Genomic DNA, 23,736 nt, shown 5'->3' with positions numbered 1-23,736 from the left:
AACCAGCTTGGTTTTAGCAATACAAAACTTTGTGCATTTAAACCTAACAACTGACTACTAATATACTAAAACAAAACACATTCTTTGTATCGATTCAAAATAATTTAGATATCTTCTCAACGAGTAAACTTTAGCACAGCTTCAATGATTTATTCTCATCTCTGTACGTACGGTAAAGTCTTCGTATTCCTTCAGTTTGTCTGCATTAGGTGTGAATTTAAGCAGCAGTGGCGTATTGATCGTCCCGGAGATCACGCTGCAGATATGTAAATGTTGAACGTCAATAAACAACATAACGACGTATTAAAGCTATGAATGTGTTAAAATAAATGAAGTCAAGTCAATGTTTACATAGTGCAGGTATACCAGAAGTTAGGAAATTTTGTTATTAAGCATTTATAGCTTTTATTTAACCAAAACAATTCCCTCTATATATTGAAAGAATATACTCATATTTTTAAACGATCTCAAAATGACAATACTTTGCGAGGTTAAAATGAAGTACATTGGCACTCCGTTCAAAATAAAATAAGTGTTCAATGGTATATGCCGTCACATGGCAAGGCTTATACCTGATACATGAAAAAGCAACAAATCAAATGAATAAAAAGACGGATTGATGATTCAATCGATGCCGTTATGACTGCCACTTGTCGGTAAACCTCAACCGAGCAATCGGCGTACACTGGCGACGCAAACATGATATAACTCGGTTTCAGTGTGTCGTCGACCGTTCTAGGTTAGGTTAACCCATCATTATTTATGAAGCTCTTGATGCATGTGGGGCTGTTTGTACGTTTGGTTCTATTGTTTAGTGTCGTAAAGACTCGTTAAGGTTCTTTCCTGAGCTTGTCCCTGTAGTTATCATTGTATTCGGATCATTACCGGGACTATACCGGCGTTTGCCGCCGTACAAATGATACCTACCAATATGTTTCTTAATTATGATATAATGGCAAAGATAATACATAAAAATAGAATCCATGGATGCTTTTTCTCCCGCCTCAGTTAAACAAAATAAAGAATTTTATCTTTGCTCATGGACAAGATAAAGCTTTTCAGCACGATTTACTTACCATTAAGAGGGTGAGAGTGGACTAGTGGTATAGGTGTTCACCTCTAACCCAAGAGGTTGTGGGTTCGATCACCACAAGTGGTACTTTCTCATGGCCTCTCAAAAAGGACACAGTACTGGTTTCTGCCCAGGAAACGGACTCGAGAGTGGTCTTATAAGCAATCAGCTTTCGTCACAATCGAGCTTAAATAAATTAGTCTTAACTAAGGTGAGGGATCCATAACCAAATATCAATTGTCGCTTTTTCAAGCAACCTCATAACACTAGCGGATTAAAGGAAAGGTGCCCGAGAAGGATGTTGGTGGCGCTCGTTCTTGTTAAATTGACCAGTGCCGTAGCCAGACATAAAACACACCGAGGCAGAGCGTTCTAGGGGGGGTCCGGGGCATGCCCACCACCCCGCCGGAATTTGGTTTGGCAAGAAGCGATTTCCTGCATTTTTGAGTATGTTTGGTGGAATAAAATGCACAAAAATGTTACATAAAACATAACATTTCAACATTCTTAGTGCTATAACTTTTGATACAGTTGAAGTTAATTCTACACATTTTACATAAATTTAGACAAAACAAATGTGCATTTAGATGTGCATTTAGATAAAATTTACTGTCACAATCATATCAGGCTTTGTTACCAATACCATAAACCTACTACTAAACGTCTCACATATCGTCACTTTAATGTTTAAATGCCAGTGCTATGCGATGGTGTCCTGTGGCGTACCACAACTTAAAAAATTGTTTAGGGTTAACAAAAATGGTGTTCATGTGGACGTAGGCCAATGTCAAACCATTAAGTCGTGAAGCATCCATTGATGTCCGACTTCAGGTCCTAAGCCGCCTCAGTGAACTGAAACTCCTTTCACAAGTGTAAGAACCAACAGGCAGCCATATAATTATTTTGAATATTCTTGAAATGTTGGGGAAAAAGACTTCGTCACATGCAGCTGCACCTTCGACCAGCGTCATGACTTTAGTACAGTTTTTGTTTAATAAGGTCAATCGCAGTACTTTGGCTTTATCCCAAGATGAATTTGCACGGTGTCTCTGTTGGCCAACTGTTCTTGGCTTTGACGGTACAACTTCAATAGATGCAGCAATACTTACTGCGCGATTGCACAATTTGTCAGCCATATACTCATCTATAATATTTTTGAGAATTTGAATGATGTTTTCTGCCTAAGTATGCGCCTTTTAAAGGTTACACGATTTTCCCTGAAGGCTGACAGACAGCGGGCGAACAAACCCTAGCGCGTATTGTGTAAGTACAGCAACAACAATGGTTTTAAATCGCTGCATAGCGTGCATATACCTTGTTGCATCATGTGCAGATTGGCCTGAAGATTTATCAAGCACTTGTTGTAGCGCATCGTATACGTATTTTGTCATAATTTACAATTAGCGTGCCAACGTGTGTCCGACAGTGTTGGCAAAACTGTCGCTTTGACACGTCGTATAGTAGAGTTTCGTGTTCATGTTCTTCTTCTTTTACAGGCAAAAAAGCTAACAAATCAGACACATCTTTAGTCAAGAATGTTTTTAATATATCTTTCCGCTTTGCAGAATAGCCTAAGAAAAATGTTTGTTCCTTAATTGTATTCATAAGGTTTCTTGTTTGTTTCGGGTACTTTGGTGTACGATGAAACTACAACTAAGTTTATACAGTGGCTAGCACAGTGTGTGAAATACTTTGCTCTAGGAAATAGATTTGTTATTCTTGCTTGAACACCAGACACGTACCCACTCATTGTTGCAACCCCATCAAATCCTTTGCCGCGCCATATCACAACCGTCGTAGATAATCAGAGGCAGTGAAGCTAAGGCCCTGCCTTAGCCTTCTTCTTCTCATCTCGGGTGATGTTGCGTTAAACCCGGGACCCATTCGCTTCCCATGCAGTACGGCAGACGAGCTGTCGCCAGTAACCACAGAGCCGTCTACTGTGAAGTATGCCAATTGTGGTGGCATATTAAATGCGCCAATATAACACCCAAAACTTCTTCAGAACTTAGCTCAATCCTCAGATCCATGGCTTTGCAGATACTGTGATGGTTTTCACTTTTCACACTCGTTTTTCGAGGATAGTATTACTTCTGACCAACCAAATAGTAGTCTTGTACAAGATAATGAAATCATTTGTGATATATATGAAACACTCACTAACGCTAAAAGTAAACACCCAAATAAATTTATTTGTGGGTATCTAAATATAAACAGTTACAGATATAAATTATCTCATGTAATGGATACATGTTACAGAAAAATACAATAGGCCTATTATTTATAGCAGAAACCAAAATAGATGATTCCTTTTTTGATGCACAATTCCAAATTGACAATTACCACCTTTTTAGAGAAGACCGATCAGCGTATGGTGGAGGTGTACTTGCATATTTACGTTCAGATTTGGCCGAGGACAGAAGGAAGCAGATGGAGTTCAATGTTATTGAATCTGTATGTATTGAAGTGATTTTAAATGGTAGTAAATGGTTAATTTCAGTACTTTATAAACCACCATCTGCAATAGAATCAGACTGTTATAATGACTTTATTAAAATAATTGACATAATTACTGTAAGTTATGACAATTTTGTATTTCTTGGAGATCTTAATTATGATTTGCAACACACTCAGACAGTATTCGTCATACAATCAGTTCAAGTCCCTGATCAGAAGCTGGAATGGAACAAAGTGTCACTGCTCTGCGTGTGCCGGGTAGGGGGTTCAAATGCTGGCTGACGAGTGATCGCACATATGCTGTCTTGGTGAAATAAATTTAACTTCATTTACTTATACTTGTGATGGATTATTTTTAGTTTACCGAACTTCAAGAAGAAAAACTCATATTGATAAAGAACCAAGGCTCCTTTTTGTAACGGCAAACAAATTGTTTCCTTTGAATATACAGTATCCTTTATAAGAATCACTGCTTTCGGTAGTAAGTCATCCTTTTGGATAATTAAAACAATTGTATTAATTGTGGAAAACCTTATTTAGGAGTAAGAGTGCATCTTTAACAAGCAAGTAGACTTTAGAACATAACATTGCCATTTACATGTATTATATGTTTCGACGCCTGTTAGGAGGGATACAAAGTCGTCAAAATTATTTATGAGAATATGCAGTTTAAAGTTTCACTCGTGAATTTTGATTCGTGGCTCTTACAAAGAATGTTTATTGCAATAAAGTAACAAATTCAATTCATATCGATTTAAAACAAGATGTTTTACATGCTTTTACAATTCCCGTTGTGTGACGGAGAACGTTTCTTTGTTTGAAATTCAGAGTAACGTCAAAGGTCACTTGTTTATAATGACATATTTAACGATTTCTTTGTTAATGTGTTGCTAGACAGTTGCATTGAAGTATAAGTTTGTTTAAATATTTCTAAGAATAGACATGCACTTGACGAAACCTGTGTAAACGTTATTCAATGAGAGTTTCATGCACGGTACATACGAAACGTACACGTTAAAACTCCTCATAACATGAGGAAAAAAAAAGAAATTCAAAGTTTAAAATTTACCATGAATGAATTTGTGAGTTTTACTTTTTTAACTAAAAATGCATTATTCAACCCTTCCGGATCTTGTCCATAAGTTTAGCGATTGTGTTTCTATGAACACCCATTTTTTCCATCGACCTGATATCATATATGCAATGAATACGATCTAATATCGATTTCTCACTGCTTACTTGTAAAACAGGACAACTTTTGCAATAAATGTCAAGGCAAATCAATATCTCGTAAATTAAAAACAAATATTAAGCATGCCTCGAGGTACCTGTCCAGATTAATTCAACTGCATCCCCTCTTTTTTAGGGATGTCAGCGCCATTTTGTGCTTTTCATATGGGCACTTGGGTTATCTTTATATCAAGCCACGTGCGATTTTATTTCCCTTCAAAATGCGATTTCCTCATTCATTTAATGAGTTTGGCTGTTAAACACACTGGTGCGATTTATTGTCCAAATAATAAAATAATATATATCGTATTATATTGGTATCGATATGCTTATTCTGTGTTCCAAATTTGGTTGAAAGGAATTCCGAAATATAATAGATAATGAAGACTTTCTTGTGTTGCACATAGAAGTTTTGTCGAGTGTACATAAATGAATATGGATATTAAACAATTCAACATTAAATGTTGAAATAAATTTTGCTAGGATTTAATATAAATTACGACGGTAATATGCATTGTGCAAATGCATTCAATAAAAAAATCAGTTTCAATGAACTAAGCCGTTTTATCATCCTATTTGATGGTAATAATGCATCTCATAATTAGCAACCGCAACACTTTATATTGATGGTTTTGAAACAAACAAAGCTATGTAAAAAAATGATTGAAGATGCTAGAGATGCTTTTTATTTCTTGGTATAATGAGCATGTATACAATTTTGAATTAATATATTGAAAAGAATAAAAAAAATAAAGAACCGTTTAAAAAACAATCACACTTTTTCAGCGATACTCGACGCCGTTCTTCCCGCGAAATTGACGTTATGTAAAAGAAATTACCGTAAAACAAGGGAAAGAAAAAGACATGTCCGTAAACTTGTTCACTAGACTCACTGGGTGGAGAAGGGGGTGGGGGTCTGAACGGTAAACGAAGAATTGATGAAAATGACGTTTGTTGTAACTGGAACGCAAAACGAATGACAGGTGATTAATATTGATGTGGGTGGTATATTTTGAATACTTGTTTGAGTATTAGGTAAAATGTTTGACCACCATTATTGACAACTTTGTCACGGGGCACCGTTACGCATAGTTCTCATCATATGGCCGCATTCTCGTACTAATTTAAACGACGACAATGAGGGCATCGCTGCACGTTGCAAGCTCCGGAGTTTTCGTACTAACAAAAACTACGCTAGTGAGTAATATTCCTCTTTGTAAGTTTATAGTTTGAGGAACGTCTCTCTCCTGCTAATTAGAACTGGGGGAAATAGCATTGCTCTACTTTGTGACGGGATAGATTTTGATTGTCGGACGTGTTTGAATCTTCCATTGAAATGTGCAACTATTTGCTATTTCCTTATTGACGAAATTACTATGATGATCAATATTATATGTCTAAATGACCATTAGTGCCATATTATTAGAAATAATGAGCAAAATAAACATCCGTATAATACAATTATCACTTTGCATGAATAGATTATGCTTATAAATCCTGATATATCGGTAAATGCCTCATTTTCCAACATACGTTAGTTATTACAACCAGGCTGTAGTTTCTAAGTTGCCGGACATTCGTTATGACAAGGTTGTCTGGTGATTTTCGTTCCCTACACAACTTATTCTGTGGCAAGAGACTTTCAAGTGGTCAGGTTTGCTCTCGGGAGTCTACGAGGTATGTTTGCACTGTTTTAAATAACATACAGTCTAAACCCGTTGGCTCGAACTCGCTTGGCTCTAATTCATCGATGGCTCAAACTTGATTCGGAGGACCGATTTCTTTTATACTGAAGGCTTACAATCCCGCTTGGCTCGATTTTTCGACGCTCGAAGTATTTTCGCCGGTCCGTGGGAGTTCGAGCCAACGGGGTTCGATTATACACCAAATTCAACGCTAACTGAGATCAGTGTCTAACGGTTACTAGATATGCTATAGGCGTGTGGTTCTATGTGAAGTATGTAGTTTATCCCATGTTTAATCAGTTGATTAAAAGTAATGCACCAAACAATTGTAGACACGACCCCCAGGTCCGAGGAATAGCGAGGACTTTAACTTTCTGTCCAGCCAACCCCGGCTAAAATCCCCACCCTGCGGGGACGAACAGATGGTAATATCCCCGCTTCCCATGGACCCTAGGTAAGACTTATTTCCCGCTATATTTAAAGCGAAGACACAACCACCGTATTCACTCGGAACTGCGGGGCCACATGATAGGTAAAAACACGCCCCATTTTCCCGGCTATTCCCGGTATACCCCCGGACCTGGTGGGGGGGGGGGGGGTGTGTGGTTGCAATTGACTGGTGCATAATGAGTGTGTGGTCTATCTGAAGTGTTTGAATTTGAATATGTTGTGTTTATTCGTTTGCGCATCTGGTTCCTCTAAACATGGTTCATTTTTGAATTTTCGAATACTGTGCGTTTCCTCGTAGTTTTCATTGTATCATTGGTCATACATATATATCTAAATGTTAATAGAAATATAAGGTTAATATTTTATATAAAAAAATCTGTGGCGAAAGATGTAATAGAGCCAAATTATATACATTTTTGAGCGATAAATCAAGCTAATTAACAAATAATTTGAAAAATTTGAGCAATGGAGTTTATCAGCATAATGCATAAGAGAATGTGATTTACAGCAATAACATAGTTACTTTGATTAATGCCATTGATAGATCTTTTATTTCCTCAACATATGGAGAGCATAACATATATACAGCAGGTTTAGTTGGTACAAGATTACAATATAAATGTCAAATACTGCATGTTTAAACATACAAAGTAAATGAATTTGTGGTATACAATTTGAGGAATATATACACCTATACTTCCAAGGTAGGCGAAGATAACTACTAAATTATCAAAACTACGATATGAATGAGTAATTTCGCAAGGTTTCGTTACACAAAAATTGCTCATTCCAAGACACAAAATAAAAAAGTTGTCAAAACGGTTAATCTGTGTGAGTGCAGCTTTAAATATAAAATCTGAGATCAGATTTTTTGTCAGCAGTCTTATATCGCTAGTTTTTTATGGATTTTCGCAAATATTGGTATAAAGTAGTATATCTGTGGGAGTGCAGCTTTAATGGGGGCACAATAAAGATTGGTGTAAAACAATTTTAACACTATTTTGTGGTTGTTTTAACGGGGAAATTTGGGATATGCATTTCTAAAGGCTTATGTCATGCTTTCAATAAAATATTGGGTTTTATCATTGAAATAACAACAGAAAATTTTGTTATTTTCACTGCAAACAAAGAAGTGAAAATATCAACTTGAAGATTTTGAACCAGAAAATGTTGCCAATAATAATAATATGATATATATAAAAAGTTTGCATAAGTTTAAATAAAGATACATTTGGAAATAAACAACTTCAAACGATTGCTAAAACATTATTTAATGTTATATCATCCATCCAAAATATTTTTAAACAGTAAAACCTTGTGATACGAACCCTGAAAATTCACACAATTAAAAGATGATTTGTTTTTACCCCACTCACGGCTCAAGATTTATCAACAACCTATCGTGGTACCATCTTTACTCCTTTTTTTTGGAAAACGACGAGTCTTCAAACAAATCAGACTGGTCTCAGACAGTTAGGGATGAATGATTACCAATATTTTATGAAACAAACACCAATGTTAATCTGCAATTGTTTTGCTAACGTTCGACCTTTCAAATGTTCATTCAGTAAACGGTAGCGTAATAATTTGGTCATGTATTCGCGCCCTGTTTAATTAAGTGTTTTCGTGCATTAATTGTTATTATTTGGAACATATGCCATTAAAGTTAAACATTCAGCGGTAATAAGAAAAAATCGTTATTCATATTCATTTGATGTTGCATTTTATTATTTTATACAGCAAACTCGTATTTGTTGATAATATAATTGTTTCTACCAGTCACTTTTGAAGAGCGTTATTTCATTTTACTAATAACCCCCTTTTGATTGAGGTTATTAAGGAACTTCAGAAAAAAATCCCAATCAAACAAAAGCAAAAAATTCAAACTTTTTTATGGAAGTCTTTTTTCCCTGTTTTGGTTCATTCAGCAACCTAATTAACTATGTGTTAATTTAGTTATGTGATGCAAAGATTTGGAAATAATTGAAATCAGAAATCATTGATTTGCATCACATTCAGAGATCTAGCAGTATGAAACATTATGTGTCATGATTTATTGCAATAGCTATTTATACCCCAATGATTTATATTTCAGCCATTTTGCAAGGGAGAGGAATCTTATAAATAAAAATCTACTAATTCTCAGGAGACTAAAAGATTGTTCTGTTAACTGAAAAAAATCCCAATTTAGGAATATTCGCGACTCAAAATATCCCAAAATGTCTGAAGGTATTTTTCCTAAATGGGTAAAAAGCCTTGCGCTACTTTATAGATGCAATTGTACTTGTAATATTATTAAATCATCTTTAGAAACAAGTGAGCAAGCTGACAAAGCCGCGACTTCAGGCACCAATTACGAGGGTCATCAAGATGGAGCCAGCGTTCATGCTTCTTGTATTAGAGGTGGTGGACCAGAGTCTGAGGAGGGGAAAAGTACTCCAAGCTTGTGTGTGTTTGTGCGACAACTGCCGGGACATTTGAATGTAGAATGAAAGAGTTTGTTGTCGCCGGGAAGCCCGTCTTTCTCAAACTGCCTTATACAAAGAAGAACCTTATATAAACTAAAATTCAACATAGATCTAGGACATAATGGTAACTAAATGTTAAATAAAGAAGATATTGATTAACACTATTATTACATTTCATGTGGATTTATAAGCTGGGTTTACATAATTCAATACTGCTGATCAGTTCTTGAAAATTTGTACTGAGAACCGGATACCTGACAACTCATTTGCATGCTTGTTCTTATTCCTTATTAGGTAGTCTTGAAGTTTTTTCACAAAAAAACAGCATACTGAGTATTTCATATGGTTTAAAACATCTCAACATGCATGTAGTCACACACAGATGGTACACATTTAATTTTTTGCATGTATGAAATATGGGCAGTGTTCTTCTATAAATTATTGTATTTTTTTAAAAGTTATTTTAAATGCTGGCAAAGTTTTTCTCTATACTAAGTAATTTAAAGCCCTGGTACTCTTGTTAAGGTGAATGCAAAGTACTTCTTTAATATTTGTACTGAAGTAAGTATGACTTAAAGTAGCACATCCCTGGATATTTCTAAATTTTATTTTTAGCCTAAGTATCCGTGATTTAAGCAACTGACTTTTGATATACCTGCCCTCTTTCAGGATTCTGGCCTCCTTGTTTTGCAAGATGGGGTTTAAACCGTTGCCCGTTTGATGAGGCGGGATATTCTCATGTTCATTGATGAGTAGGACCTCGGGTGAGCAACCCGCTACAAGGCAGCTAATATTGTGGTCTGACACAGGGTTATAAACAGGGCCAATATGAAATCGCATAATTAAAAAGTATTTTATTATTTTCCTATTACCATTTTGATGAAAAATAATAACTTACCCTCAGTTCACTTTGAAGCCGTATTTATCCCTTATTAATTTATTGTGTCTGCTTTTCTAGACTTGACTTTGCTGATTTTAACATGGATCTTTATAGTGACATTGCACATACTTATGAATAAAGCACTGTACATTGTAAGGAAGCATGTTTTTTTTGTTTTATTTTTGTAAATCATTTGCCAAAAAGTCAAATGTGTCACCTTCGTCGTCCATTTCGCTGTTGTACAAAATCATATAAGTCGAAAGTCACCAAACTTGACATGAATGTTGGGTCTGACCAGTAGATAACATCTATCGATTTAAGAGGTCATCAGGTCCAAGTTCAAGATCACAGTGACCTTTAATGGTAAGGGGTTTTCAAAGCTTGTCCGAGTGATAAATAAAAATGACTGGACCTATGGTTATCAAACTAGACATGAAGGCTGGGCCTGACCATAAGATGATCCCTATTGATTTAAGGAGTCTTGGGTCAAAGGTCAAGGTCATTGTGACCTTGATTAACAAAGCTTCTCTGAGCGATATTACAACAATGTCTGGACCTATGATTATCAAACTTGTCATTGAGGCTGGGTATGACCAGTAATGACCCTAACTGATTGAAGGAGTCATCGGGTCTGATTGACGAAAGTGCGAAAATAATGAACTAGTGATAAACAACAATTTCTGCACCCATGGCTCTCAAACATGATAAGGGTGTTGGGCTTTAACAGTTGATTGTCCCTTTTGATTTCAGGGGTCATCAGATCAAAGGTGAAGGTTAAAGTGACCATGAAATAATATTTGTGTGATTATTCGACAATGCCTGCACCCATGGCCCTCAAACTTGCCATTTTGGTTGGGGGTGACCAGCTGATGGCCTCTATAGAATTTGAGATCAAATGTTAAAGGTTATAACTGAATATTCATCATTAAGTGTTTGTCTTATTTACTTATTCCCTGCTGCTAAGGGGATATATTTTTATCTGCAAATATCAGTCATCATCTGAACATGATTAAAAACTTTACCTACAATCCTCACCTTTGAACGGTCATAATCTTAATACTGCTGCAATGGCATCCATTGTCAATGACAAATCAGCTGTCATTTCAGACTATACAGCATTTCATTAATTGGCGGAATAATCCTCACAACTTGGCGCTCCTCAAGAGGAGGGGGTTCATAATGTTTGACAACATCTCTTGTTACTTCTGTTTAAAAGCGTTTTAAAATGACACTCAAGTAATATGTCTGTTTGAATCCAAAGTTCACATTTTTACCTTTTAAATAAGGTTTATAACTTTATCAACCTTGTTTGGAAATAATCAAGCGGACTAATAGCAGGCTCGATTTTGATACAGCCTATTTCTTACATAGAAAGTATAACATAGAGTTATATAATAAACCTCTAAACCACAAAAAATAAAATAACTGAAATCTTGACATCTTCTTAAGAAGAGCTATCACTGTATCCACTTGAAGAGTGTCGGAATGGTCAGCAAGTATGATTTGCTGGTATATGACGATTGCTCCTGAAGTGCTTAATGTATTTTGAAAGTTAATACAAAAAGATGAATCTTTAACAATGATAGTCAATTTGCTACACCACACAAAAAACAAAAAACACAGACTGTTCTAAAATGGTCTTAAAATGTTTGTTTAGGTTAACATCCCCAAAATTATAAAGCAGGTTAGGTACGGATTTTATTTAAAATATATGCTTTATGTTTTTATTTTCTTGCAAGCATCACTATTTCTAGCCAGTGTCACTTTTATATTACTGTTGTTACGGAGCTATATCATGTCAAAAATTAATGAGAGTTAATGTTTAAAAGAAATACTCAAGTTGGCCAGGTTACCTGAAACAAACACTGTTTTGTCTTAGTGTTGTGGTTATTTTTTCTTTTTCTTTTACAGAAATTTTATGAAAAAAACATATGTTTGATTTGACATTTTGTTTATTTTTGAATTTCTCGATGAACGTATTACTTTAATACCTAATAAATGCAGCACCAAAACCGAGATTGTGAAGTGTGATATGTAGGGAAAATAATGATAAATATTAACAAAAGTGTGAATTTCTACATAATCCGTTAGTTTAAATATGTATCAAGCAAATTAAGAAAAAGCGAGGTCACAAATACATTTGTATTGGGTATTAGAAGGTTTTGGCCCCCTGGTTCGACCTTTATCTAGGTTAACAAACACTTTACAACCAAAATAGACAATTGAAATATTATATTAAAGTTAAAGAAGTTTTAACTGAATGTGAATCTATTCCATTTGGGTCAAATAACTATAGGTCTCAAATCAAATAAACATCAACATCTTAATGGCATACCTCCGGACGAGCGTTACACTGTTTTGATTGGTTAAGCACGATCGATTGCGATATCGCGGGAGCATTTTGTGTTCCTGGTCTGGTAATGTTTGAGCCAATCGGAATAATTAAAAAGAAACATGCGTTTTATCAAAAAATATTTCATGCTTTTGATATTTATATACAGAATCTGTATTTAATTGAAAGGGCTTTGCATGTTTGTGCAGTTGTTTGTATATTAACAAAGGATGTTTGCGCATTGCATTCCTTACGAACCAAGCAATTTATTATAGTTCACATACATTTAATACAAAGAAACCTTTGCTGCATTGAGAAAAGTTTTTGATAGCAACAATGCTACGTAAAAGAACATTTTATATAATGTGTCTCTTTTTCAGCGAAAACGGTTAATCTTTCTTAAAACATATAGCTTTGCAATCAAGTGAAGATTAAGCAGTAGTTAATTTTAATATCAAGTCAGCAAAACATGACAACGTGATAAAACTATGCATGGAAACAGAAAAATTGTATATTAATATGTTTAAACTTCATGATTCAACATTATGTAGCAAAATAAAATCCCCTAGATTAAACCGTAACCAATCAAACGACGTGCTTACTTATTTTAGTGAACAAATACAGTTTAAGCATAACATCATAGAAATGTTTGGTAAAAACAGTATTCCCAGTATAACAACCAAATAAAAAGCAGTTTGAGAAAGAACTATTCTCAATGATGCGTCTGCAGGGGATTCTGTGTTGCTTTGTTGTGTTCTTAACAGTATTCAGGTAACAGATTTGTATATATTTGTTTTATTGTATTGAGTGAATAATTAATTTTGTTAAATGAATACAAAAAATGAGGACTATTTTTATTCCAAAAACACAAAAAAATATTAATTATAAATTAGATGACTGCGTTAATGATAACAGTAAAGTGTACAATAAGAACACATAGTTATTTAACAGCTTCACTTAAACAAATAATCTTAACAGAGCAGGGCAGAACATATATTTCATTTAGACATATATCGTCTTAAAACATATGTTTAACGTATACATAAAATGTCGACGTGTACAAAATAGATTAGACAATGACATAACTGATTTCAATAATGAGTTACAATAAGTCATACAAAATGCCGTTCATATATTTTGGAAAAGGGCATTTCAATTCACCCTTAATTGATTTATTTATACTTAAAGTAACACGGCTAAGACACATTGTTGGTGTTTATCATAGAAAGGTACGGACATCTTGAAAAACAATATTTAATGCCATGCTAAAGTATCCCCTACAAGTGTGTACATATTTGTAGCTCTGCACAAGCTGGTTTCTGTTCTACAGCATACACATGTACCAGTAAGTGCACAACGAGTGAGATATATACAAATCTTTGTGGATTTTTGGGATGGCAACGATGTAATAGTTACAGGTATGTTTAAGTTTTGCCATCATTATTATCCCTAAATGTAAATCAAAAGGTAAAGCGGTCATGAGAGAAAGGGCCGGCTTTAATATGCTGAAAATTTTGAAAGAACGCGTTATCACTTATTTACAATACATAAGAACAACGATTATTTGAAAGTTACAATACGTTCAAAAGACGATTTTCTTATATTTACAATACGTGGAAACGAAGAATTTCACGTATTTACAATATGTAAGAACGACGACTATCTTATATTTACAATACGTAAGAATGTAGATTACCTATTCTTTCAATATTTAAGAACGATGATTATCTATATTTACAATACGTAAGGACGAAGATTATCTCATTTTCTCATCTGCAAAAACGACGATTATCTTATATTTACATTTAAAATGAACGACTGTTATCTTATTTGAACATTTTCTAGTTCGGCCACTATCTAATATCTTCATTTCACAAGAACGACGATTATCTTTGTTTAAATTTCACATAAGCGACGATAATCAAATATTGACATTTAGTATGAATGAAGATTATCCAGCATTCACATTTTCCAAACATATAAATATATTTAAACCGTTTATGCAGATGAATATATTTTCCCTAATAACAGACAACTGCCAGCAAAATGTGATACCTTGTTGGTGATCGCCCTGTGGCACATTTGTGCAACTAAGTGATCTGCATTCAACAATGAAACAGAGTTTTGAATAATTTGTTTAACATTGTATACCAATAGCAGTGTGATCATATGTTTTAGACTCATGTACGCTTTATGGGTAACCTCATGTGCCGAAACAACTTAAAAGACACATCGCTGAAGTTCAATGTTCTTTTGGCTTTGATCACTTTCATTTGCCAGTATTTAACTATAGTTAACATTTGAAATGAAATGAATCAGGAACTACAAGAGACAACACCACTTTTGAATGTAGGTGTTAATATAACGTTTTGCTTAATATTGACATTATAAAGTTTAAATTTTTTTTAAAACACTGAGTAATAGTTAAATATGTTTAAATCTTTATAATATATTTTGTTTACTCCGTTGCTATGGTAAAAAACGAGATAGATATGCTGCCGATATCTTACTGGTAACCCAATACAATTATGAATGACTATTATGTTGTGTAATGTGCTACTTTTACAATATAACAGGACGAAGTATTACTTATGTGGCAAGACGTGTCACCGCCAAATTTGCTGTCAGGGATATACAGGAACAGACTGTAACACTCGTAAGTTGTTTTCTTTAAGTGTAGTTTCAAGTGTAGTTTGAAGTTAGCCTTCAGAAATACGACCAACACATATGTGAATCTTAGATACCAGGTGACGCTATCTATTTTGGTATCATTTGAAAGAGCTTTTGTGCAAAATATAACAGGTCATTATTTTAACGAATATAAGTTGTTTCTGGTCTTTAAAGGTAACAAAATATTATTTATATGTCCAATTTCAGTTGAAATAAACAGCAAATATACAAACTGTTATAACAGTATGAGGTGCTTCCAGGTTTTTATTACATATTAGTTATAAAAATATCAATACTTTCAAAAGATCAAACTATTACATGGTTTCACAAGGCAGGAACATTTGACATTAAGACCTGTTGAGCTTTAACAGTGCTGGCTTATTTCTTAGTCGGCTTCCTTAAATACATTCTTATGTGAAGAACACAATACAGATCGTCAAGACGATGATCATGATAGTACTGATTTTGCTACTAATAAAATTCATTGTTTGTTTAACTAAGAAATGTGCACTTCTGTTTAACAAACTTCTTATATAATAATAAACTTATAAGATATATAATATGTACGGAGCTTTTCAGATATCTCTTCAAGCCACAAATGTGCACCATCACATATTTTAGACACGGTCTGTATGTTTTAATATACTGCAAATCGAACTGTATTTGGTATGCTTATATGCAAACACAAGCTTTAAATACGTTAACATTATTCTTTTGTTTTAACATAATGCAAAGTATGTGTTTGAATATATTCACGTTTATTTTATGTATATATAGCCGCATGCTATGGGTCCACAACATGTTTGAACAACAACCCATGTACAGCTCCGGACAAATGTAGCTGCAAAACTGGCTACAAACTTCCTAAGTGTGAAGGTACGATATAGGGTAACTTATATTATAGACAGCTGTTTGTTGTAAGTTTGTATTAAATATTATGAGAACATTAGGTATAATATATTTTAAAGCCACTATCGCACGGACGGACCAATCAATATTTGTTAAATATTGATTTTGTTCAGAACATAACAGTCTAAGGACTTTTTCCTAAATTGCACTAAAGCAACAATTGTACAATTGCGAGATTTGTAATTTAGTCACGTTTACGTATTTGTTTTCATGCACAAGACATCCGAGACTTTCTTGTTGTAGAAAAAGATTCAACTTCCAAATAAATATTTGCTTGATTTTGGAAATGCACGTTGTGCAATTGACGGATTAAATTGAAGAAAAATATTTCGTACAAAAAATGGTGAGTACAATCGCCTACACAATGTTTTCGTGACATCGGAACATTTTACCTTAACAGATTAAAATATAATGCATTTAGACATTTTAAGCAACAGTAGGTTACATTGCAAATCTAAAGATCTAACAAAAATAGATATAAAACAGATAAAACAAACAATGATATTTTGACTTTGTCCTGGAAACTTTCAAAGAAAGAATATATCTGCGAAAATAATTACTACAAGTATCCTCTATTTATTTTTAAAGTGGCCACGCGACCGTCTTATAAACAGACCTATGAAAGCCTTTAATTTATAAGGCAGTCTGTCGTCTGGTCGATGTGTATGCAAGTGACAGAAAACATTGCAATCTTTTTTGTAAGCAAATTGTTTTCCGCACGGGGGTCATCGTAACCTAACAATGTAAACAGAAGTTAACAATTTAAATGTGCTGAGATATATATTTACTCCGCCAGACATAACTAATCTTGTGTTATCAATGGGTTTAAGTTGTTCTCTACCCGTAAACTATTTAACGATTAGTGGTTTAAGTTAACTAACTATAAGAGTGTAATATCAAAATCCAACCGATACTGCTTTTTCAACACATTAAACGTATAGTGTTATTTCCAGTTTTCCAACTTTTTAGACTAATTTGTTTTAACTAGGTAAAATGTGTTTCAGATATAAATGAGTGTTCCTTAAACAAGGGCGGTTGCCAGCACGTTTGCAGAAACAACGTCGGATCTTTTACATGTTCATGCAACAGTGGATATGTGTTAAAGACTGACCTTAAAACTTGTGAAGGTATGCTAACAAAACAAGAATTAAATGTTGCAGTATAACGATTGATCAATGTATAAAAACATTAGTCAGCGCACAGTTTTTTTTTCAACATTCTCCGCGATAATCCAACTAAAATACTCAATATAATGCCCAAAGACAATTGAAGGTGTATCAATTACGGCTGTTGAATAGCGTTTGCGTCAATGGCGTCTCATGCAAAACTGATTTGACCAGTCCCCTTTTTTTGTAAGAACAGAGTTATTCCGTCGATGCTTTGTTAATCGGAATGTGAATACATTTAAAAATAGTATGCGTTTATTTAAGAATGCGGAAAAAGAATAAAGCTATTTATCAATTTCAAGTAAATGATAAATCTACCTACTTTGCCACTTCGCTGGAACTTAAACAAAGTAATGTATTGTAAAACGTTTTATTTCTTAAAGGGGCTGTGTCACAGATGATAAAATAGCGGGGAAAAAAGAAAATTGACGAAAAATGACATAAACTTGGCATCGATGTGTACAATGCATTGAAACTTACTTACTGAAAAACCACATTGTTTACAATTTATTAAAGTTCAGCAGTGTTTTCGTATTTTTCCATTAAAAAAAGTTACTGTGTATGTCTATCAGGTAGAATTCATTCCTGATGCGTGATTGCTTAGTCAGTGTTATCACGTGATATTACCGAGGTAGGTTTTTGGCTTAATATGTCACCCGAAAAGAGTAAGCCTTAGTAGCTCAGTAGGTAGGACACTGGACTTCAACTTTGGCGACGCGGGTTCGAACCCGGTCTCCGACACATTTTTTTTTTTTACATTTTGGTACTTTTTATACAATTATGATTAGCGAAACATATTCTGTTAGATAATTGTCCTGAAATTCGTTACAGAAATAAACTTGTTTTGGTGCCAATCTGTGACACAGTCCCTTTAAAATAAATTGTAATAACCAAATAAACCTTATATTTATAAAGTGAATATTGTTTTAATGAGTTGCAGCAGAAATATAATTCTTTCATCTTTTTCTCTATAGTTAAGAGCGAATGTTATTCCAACAATGGAGGATGTGCCCACACGTGTATAAACAGGCCAGGGTCACATCAGTGTAGCTGTAGAGATGGCTACACACTTGCTTCGGACGGACGTCAATGCAATGGTAAGAATGACGCTTATTAAATAAATGTGAGGAGTTTAGTAAAAATAGTGAGGTGTCATAAAAGAAGACAGTGCTTTTACACTAAATTGCGTTATAAACTTATTAAAAAAGTAAAATTCAATTTAAATTGACATTTAAATTTAAAAGAAACGTTTATTTTTCTCTTAAGAAAACAACATGTATAAAATGTGCTGTACTTTGGCTTATAATCTGTAGCTGTCAAAACAAGTTTTCAGACATCAACGAATGTTCTGCTGGAACATCTCAGTGTAAACAAGGTTGTACCAACACAGACGGCTCATATACGTGTTCCTGTAAGGCCGGGTACCAACTGGCTGCTGATGGGATGGCATGTAACGGTAAAAATGTTTTCTTGTGCTAAACGTGTGTATATTCATTAGAACTGAACCACCCGATTCAGCGAACATGTTATCCGTTAAGTTTATGAACTCCGACACTTCCGTCTTAAAAGATGTAATCCTATGATGTGTTGCTAACATTTTGTACCATCAAATATTAGCAATTAACATAAAAAGTATTGTACAGCTACTTGTTTGTTAGTTAACTAGTGGGGAACGTCACGTCACAATTGTTTTGTTTTTGATTGTGTTTACCAATATAAAGCGAATGTACCAACATATGTCTTTTATAATCAGACATAGATGAATGCAGCCTACCTCCGTTCCCCTGTGACCACCAATGCCGTAACACTCCCGGATCTTACACATGTAGTTGCGAACCCGGATATTACCTAGATACTGGTTCACAAACTTGTAAAGGTAACAAGGAAATGTATTATGCACCAAGTACTCCAAGGCCGTTTTTAATGTATGAATGTACAAAAAGCACACTCAAAAAATAATAAATATGACAGAATATAACAGAAGAGACATTATATTTAGAATTGAACAATCTACAATATCTACAATACATCCACATTTTCATATATTGGTGCCAACGTTTGTGTACAATTGTTTAACATACACAACCGTAAATCTCAATTGATATTCCAATATTCCTACAATCAAGGACACAAAAGGTAAAATTAAATAATTTGATTAAATAAATGAAATTGTTCATCTTTCCTCCATGTCCCTTTCAATTTGCATCTCTTTACTTCTCGTTGCCATGCTTACGGGGCATACTGTGCACTACTGAGTAGGTATGCTTGGTTATCGTGTAAGTCTAGATTCAATAATAAACTGGTTGGTATATACGTATGTAGAGGGATTAGGGCTGGTTAGCGTAGTCGTAGATGACAGGTTCAGTAATATTAGAAGAAAACGATACGGCATTCATATCAAAAGCGTTTATTAGCTTAGTTTAAAGGTAATTATTCAGATCAAGATACTTTCCACGTTCGAGTGTATCTGTTCTACAGTTTAATATACAGTAAGTAAAGTTTTGATTCCCAAAGGTGAGCGAGTCCCTTTTAAAATGATCGCTTTCTTGAAGAACGTTTAAATGAAGTTTGTTTGCATACAGCTAGTGAGAGCTTTACAACTCTTCTCTTTTCCCACAGACGTGAATGAGTGTGACACAAACAGCGATAGCTGTGATCACTTCTGTACTAACACGGAAGGGACATACCAATGTAGCTGCCGACAAGGATATGTGCGAAACACTGACGGAAGTACATGTATAGGTATTGCGACGTTGAATGATCTCATTTATATAAATTTGTAATGTTTATGTTTTACCGCTGATAAGAAACCTTTAAATCACCTTGTTGGTGTGCATAAAGATTCTACGTGACACCGTAAATATTTTTAAAACAATTCATTACCTCACACACATTAACAAATGATAGCTCGGATGCAGATACAATCGGACGTTTCCTTCGTATAGAAGCAGGGGGAGGAATTGGATTCGCAATAAGCTTAGACACAAATGGTAAATGTGTTGCTTTGTTAAGGGTAGAAGCCAAATTTCTTGGGTTAGAGGCTGAGACAGACATGTTAATAACAAATCAAGGGTTGTATATGTATGAAGAAGGAAATGTATGGAATACATTTAAAGCACAACTACAAATCTCTGCAGAGCTGCAAGATGACTGGTATAAATTGTCGTATGATGTAAAAGGACGATTTGTTGCCGGTGCCGACGGAGAAGGTTTTAATGATGGTTATTTAGCTGCACTTCGTAGATTTACAAGTACCATTGCTGACGGGGCGAAGGAAAAGAATAAGTAGATTACAGGACAGTGTTACGAAGGCTCAGAGACAACTCACTGCAGCTGAGGGTTGGCTTCAAGATAAGAAGTCTATATTTCGTAATGCAAATTCAAAGTTTGATGATGCTGTAGGTTTTCTTGATAGAGCCAAAGACAAACTAGAAGACGCGCAGAAAACATTTCAAGACACATTTAGTAAACTTAAAGAAGCATAAACAAAGGTTGACAGATTATGTAGAATTAAAAACTGCAAAAACATTTGCGTGCCAGGACCTAGATTTTATTTTTGTCACACATGTATTTTTGGGGTTCGATTTCCATACCCATGCTGTAAAGTTACCACCTGCATGATTTCATTTCCTGATCCAATCTGCCTTAGGCTTAATCTTCTATGCAGAGCTGCCCGTGGGATTGCCTATTTGGCTCTAAAAGCAGCCAAGGTTTTCATCCGCAAACCAATGCTAGCCTTTGATACTGCGAAAGCGGCCGTGTCGGCTGCACAGTTCACTGTTGACAAATCAATGGTTGTTCTTGACATAGCTGTAGATGCACTTGATCTGGCTGAACAAGGATTAGAAGCCACTAAAGGGACATTGGAAGGAGCAAAACTTGCTCTTGAATCTGTTAAGCAGGTAGTTAAATTAGGCGTTGCCGCTTTAAACTTTATAATTGAATACGGATTAGAAAGTATCATTGATGTGCAAAATTGCGGATTCGAAGTTACCCTTTCATTAAATGATAAAGCTAATTTTGATGTCCAATGTGAGGTAAACGCTTTTAAAACTGGATTTAAAACCATTAAACTACGCATTAATTTTAATGACATTTTCCAAAGTCTGTGGTATGCTGCCAAAGCAACAATAACGGCTATACTGAATTCTATTGGCAACATCTTCGGACGCAATCGACGAGAGATTGAATATGATACGCTGAATTTATTTTACAAGCATTATAGGAAAACAAGGGATACCCATGTTAATGATTCAGAAACACTTACAAATGAAACCATTGATATTATCGCTAATACATTTGGTTTTACAAATAACAAACGGACAGTGAATATGATATCAGGACAGAAATATTTCTACAAAACTGTTTTAAATTTAAGAATATTCCTAGTTTTTTGTTGGACACAATTAATGCTTTGCACGACATGACAAGCACAACTGCAAGTACATTGTCGAATACAACATTTCTACAAAATGATCTCCCGTTAAATGATGGAATTAGGAATTGATCCGAACGTAGCCGAAACTGAATTCGATATCAGCCTTCTTGAATTGACAGAAACAGAAACATACTTCAGTGCAGATACTTGTGTCTCTTTTCTGGATTGTACACATTACGCCGTTGCATCACTTTATGAAATTGTTTTACCATCCACTGACTCGCCTTACAAAAATCAAAGCATGCAAAGTATCTTCGTCTTTGAGGATATCTTTCTCGTAATGCCAGTAACTATTCCCTGAAAATTCTCGAGGTATATAATATGTCTCTAGGTCTTTTGGATCATCTAAGTGCAATAAATGAGTCCAACGTTTTCTGTTCTTCCCCACCTTCCGCTATGTATCCTCTTAAAAACAAAACAGTAGTAGCAGGACAAACATTCATTCTTGTTTGCAATGTCACTGGAAGTCCTCTTCCGACATTCACTTGGCTTAAGGACAATGAACAGATCACTAACACCTCGACGAATATAATGTTGACCATCTACAATGTGACTAATTCGGACGAAGGTAATTACCACTGCGTAGCAACCAACTTAGTCACCAGCCTTATCATGCCTGAGGCCTACGTCAATGTGACAGGTACTTGAATTGAAGGCTAGTCTCCGTGTTCTTGTTAAGTTATATCAAACATTAAACAGTAAAAAATACTTTTTTTAGATCACTATACTAGCTACTGTCTGATTAATTCGTTGCGCTGACCACGTCGATGTTTAAATTCACCTTTTTAATTATTGTTCATCTTACAGAAAAAGAAGAAACCCTAGACAAAATGTATCCAACTCCAGCTACTGAAGGTAACACAAAGACGGCGTAGTTTGGCCACAAATGAATACTAATAATTGATAGGTCAATACAAACTATACCATACTCTCCCACACTCTGTACATTAGTGAACACTACTAACCCCTTAGCCCATCCTAATCCCCTAATCCCAATAACCTCTTTTAAAAAATTAGTAACTGTATCATTTACGATAGCATGAATGGTTTTATGTTATGAAAAATAATATATAAAGCAAAGCAGCATGTCCTTTAGAAAAAAACTATGTACCATGAGCGTATGGCTCAAGGTATATGGTGACCTCTGGCTAAAAACTGCCTTTAGCTCGTTGCATGTTTGTCTTTATTTTTAAATCGTCAACTATGAACTAAATAGTTCCATTCAATGTGACAGGTACTTGAATTGAGGGCTAGTCTCCGTGTTCTTGTTAAGTTATATTAAATATTAAACAGTAAAAAAATACTTTTTTTTACATCACTATACTTATGCAAAGTCTAGAATTGTTTTTCAAAAAGTATTATTGGAAAATGTTAATGATGCAATAATTGAATGGTTTAATAGTAACTAGTTAAAAACTGTCGAAAATATAATTGCACTTTGAACAATGGACTTATCCAAAAACATTCATACATATCAGCTATGATTATCGATTTGTCTATGGCATAACCGATTCAATGGCCTAACTTAGCTACTGTCTGATTAATTCGTTGCGCTGACCACGTCGATGTTTGAATTCACCTTTTTAATTATTGTTCATCTTACAGAAAAAGAAGAAACCCTAGACAAAATGTATCCAACTCCAGCTACTGAAGGTAACACAAAGACGGCGTAATTTGGCCACAAATGAATACTAATAATTGATAGGTCAATACAAACTATACCATACTCTCCCACACTCTGTACATTAGTGACCACTACTAACCCATTAGCCCATCCTAATCCCCTAATCCCAATAACCTCTTTTAAAAATTTAATTAGTAACTGTATCATTTACGATAGCATTAATGGTTTAATGTTATGAAAAATAATATATAAAGCAAAGCAGCATGTCCTTTAGAAAAGACCATGTACTATGACCTCTGGCTAAAAACTGCTTTTAGCTCGTTGCATGTTTGTCTTTATTTTTATATCGCCAACT

At 34.7% G+C, this 23,736-nt stretch overlaps 1 pseudogene; it reads left to right on the top strand.

The window, feature by feature from the left end:
• The first annotated feature begins 9,113 nt into the window (after positions 1-9,113).
• LOC128219381 (uncharacterized) lies at positions 9,114-23,430 on the top strand (annotated as a pseudogene).
• Positions 23,431-23,736: the final 306 nt, after the last annotated feature.

The sequence above is a fragment of the Mya arenaria genome, chromosome 15 (assembly GCF_026914265.1).
Source record: "Mya arenaria isolate MELC-2E11 chromosome 15, ASM2691426v1".
In the NCBI taxonomy this organism is placed as follows: Eukaryota; Metazoa; Mollusca; class Bivalvia; order Myida; family Myidae; genus Mya; species Mya arenaria.
This window is presented reverse-complemented; position numbering and strand designations above follow the sequence as displayed.